General features: G+C 41.0%; 1 non-coding gene across 1 annotated transcript; it reads left to right on the forward strand.

Annotated features, from left to right (window-relative positions):
* Window positions 1-409: 409 nt before the first annotated feature.
* Window positions 410-482, forward strand: trnaf-gaa (transfer RNA phenylalanine (anticodon GAA)). Its single transcript has one exon. It is a non-coding gene; the product is annotated as a tRNA-Phe (tRNA).
* Window positions 483-2986: the final 2504 nt, after the last annotated feature.

The raw sequence follows: 2986 nt of genomic DNA on the forward strand, positions 1-2986 counted from the left end.
CTGGGTTCGAGCCCCGGGGCTGGCGAGGGCCTTTCTGTGCAGAGTTTGCATGTTCTCCCCGTGTCCGCGTGGGTTTCCTCCGGGTGCTCCGGTTTCCCCCACAGTCCAAAGACATGCAGGTTAGGTTAACTGGTGACTCTAAAATGACCGTAGGTGTGAGTGTGAATGGTTGTCTATGTGTCAGCCCTGTGATGACCTGGCGACTTGTCCAGGGTGTACCCCGCCTTTCGCCCGTAGTCAGCTGGGATAGGCTCCAGCTTGCCTGCGACCCTGTAGAAGGATAAAGCGGCTAGAGATGATGAGATGAGATTTTGGTTAAAAAGGAACACCATGTGACCTTACTGATCGGATTTCGTAACTACTAATGTTTATATCGGTGACGTGACTGCTCAGATGGTGGCATGATCTTGCCGAAATAGCTCAGTAGGGAGAGCGTTAGACTGAAGATCTAAAGGTCCCTGGTTCAATCCCGGGTTTCGGCACTGTGGTGCGTGTGTTCATCTAAGCCTTTGACACATAAGGGGTGTGTCGTTCAAGTGTAGCTGATGAAAAAAGTAGAGTTTTGATCCACTGTAGCCCAAAGTCAGCAGGACACTTGCGGAATGAATGGGTTTGATTTGTACCAACAAACAGAGGTAACTTCAAGCCGACAGGACAGTTTGGTGTCTGCTCCATACATTTTGTAAAAGATAAATTTGTGAGGCAGATTCACATAGAAGGATTTGATTGATGTCTGGTACGCGGAGCAGTTCCTACGATCTGGAAACAAAAGTCAGAAGCACCATCCCAAAGAGCTCACCGCACAGTAAGGGTCAAGCTTGCGTTTAACCTGTTGCTTGAATTTATGAGTTGTCCATCGGCGTCGCCAGACCCATTTTACTGGAGCACATGCCCCAATATATATCTGCTGTGATCCAGTAAAATTTCCTGATCACATTTCAGAAACAGTAATGTGTGTGTGTGTTCATCTAAGCCTTTGACACATAAGGGGTGTGTTGTTCAAGTGTAGCTGATGAAAAAAGTAGAGTACACTGTAAAAAAATGCAGCCTCATTTAGTTATGTACACTTACTACCTCTCTTTAACACAAAGAGCCCTGATAATTTTTGGATTTTGAACTCAACTTTATGAGTTTTAGAAAGTAAAACTTATTGCTATCCATTGTGTTGACTATTTGAGAATTTCGCAGATTTGTATGTGTTGATTGAACTTGGGTTTGTAAGTCATCAGTTGAAAAAAAGGAGAGGAAAAAAGGCAGGAAATTAAAACTTATTCATTGTTTTGACTATTTGGGAATTTGTCAGATTTGATTGAACTTGGGTTTGTAAGTCATCAGTTGGAAAAAAGGAGAGGAAAAATAAGGCGGGAATGGGGGATGGGAGCTACAGAAAAAAAACAATACATTGCAGATAAGTAATATTTTGAATTCTATCCAAAATATACACATTTTGCAGTAAACAAGAAGGGACTTCTTCCACCGGCGGAAGAAGACTATTTCCCTAACAATGGCCTGTTAAAATAAGCGGAGCAATACAACACTGTCTGTACTGAGTGCAACTGGAAAACCGGATTGTCGAGAGACTCGTGAGTTTTTCATGCAGCATCAGTGCCAGGTGAGTTTAATAATCTTTAATTCACTATTTTTCCATTAACTGTCGGTGCAGTAATGTAATAACAGTAACTAGGTTGTGTTTTTTAATAGCAGGGAAAAGCTAAATTCGAGCCTTTGATTATAAGCTAATGGCTTGGTGGCATCTTTCATAATATTACCAAGAGCAGCAGCTGGTTTGTTCCTCACCTCAGGCTTCATTATTACTAGTAATAATAGCTTTTATACTAAATTATTTATCATGACTTATTCACAGCAATTTCTGATAAGGCTAAAGTCCCTAATGCAGCAAAACCACTTATAAAACAAATGCAACATGAAATTTAAAGATTTAATGATTTATTTATTCAATTACGGTATATTTCTACAGACCAGAATGATTGATTTTTCATAATTATATGAATTCTGCTGACAGTCGGAGTTGAAGACAGGTTCCCCATGTGAGGCTGAATGTAAAGCCAGGATGCTTCAGTAAGAATCAACAATCTGTCAGTAACAATGGTGACACTGTCATGTGGTGCTGTGGGCTGGAGCTTCATGAACCTTTATGATGTGAACATATCATAGTACAGAAAGAATACTTTCACTCAGCTGAGACCATTCATCATGTTCACTGTTATATTCATGTGTCTGTGGCTTTCACTCGGTGAGTTAACTTTGACTTTTCGTTATTGCAGAAATATTAAGCATTGAATTAGTGATTTATTCATCTGTGTGGTGGGAAGAAAAATCAGAATGTATGTGCATGTTCTCTTCTTTATGACAGGTGACTCCATGGCAGCTTCAATCAAGCAACTTTTTACTCATACAATTATAGATGAAGGCAGTGATGTTACTCTGTCCTGCAACTACGAAGCAAGTGGTAAAGGAAACTACCTGCACTGGTACAGACAATATCCAAAATCTAAACCTGACTTCCTTCTTTATATATCACAAAGTGGATATAAAAGTGACTCAATCTCACTACGTCTCTCTGCTGAAGTTGATGAAAAGAATAAACAAGTGGATCTGCTCTTCTCCTCTGCTGCTGTATCAGACTCTGCACTATACTACTGTGCTCTGCGGCCCACAGTGACAGGAAATCCAACTGCACTGTACAAAAACTTTCACACAGTTATGTTACACTGAAGGCTGATCACTTGTCAAAGTTACATAATTCCAGATGATATAATATCAATGATATAATGAGTTAAAATAAATAAATGGGGCGTTAGATCAGTCAATAAAATCTATATTCAGTGTGTCTTGGCTTGGGGTGGCACGGTGGTGTAGTGGTTAGCGCTGTTGCCTCACAGCAAGAAGGTCTGTGTTCGAGCCCCGTAGCTGGCAAGGTCCTTTCTGTGCACAGTTTGCATGTTCTCCCTGTGTCCGCATGGGT

This window comes from Neoarius graeffei, chromosome 1 (genome assembly GCF_027579695.1).
Source record: "Neoarius graeffei isolate fNeoGra1 chromosome 1, fNeoGra1.pri, whole genome shotgun sequence".
Taxonomy (NCBI): Eukaryota; Metazoa; Chordata; class Actinopteri; order Siluriformes; family Ariidae; genus Neoarius; species Neoarius graeffei.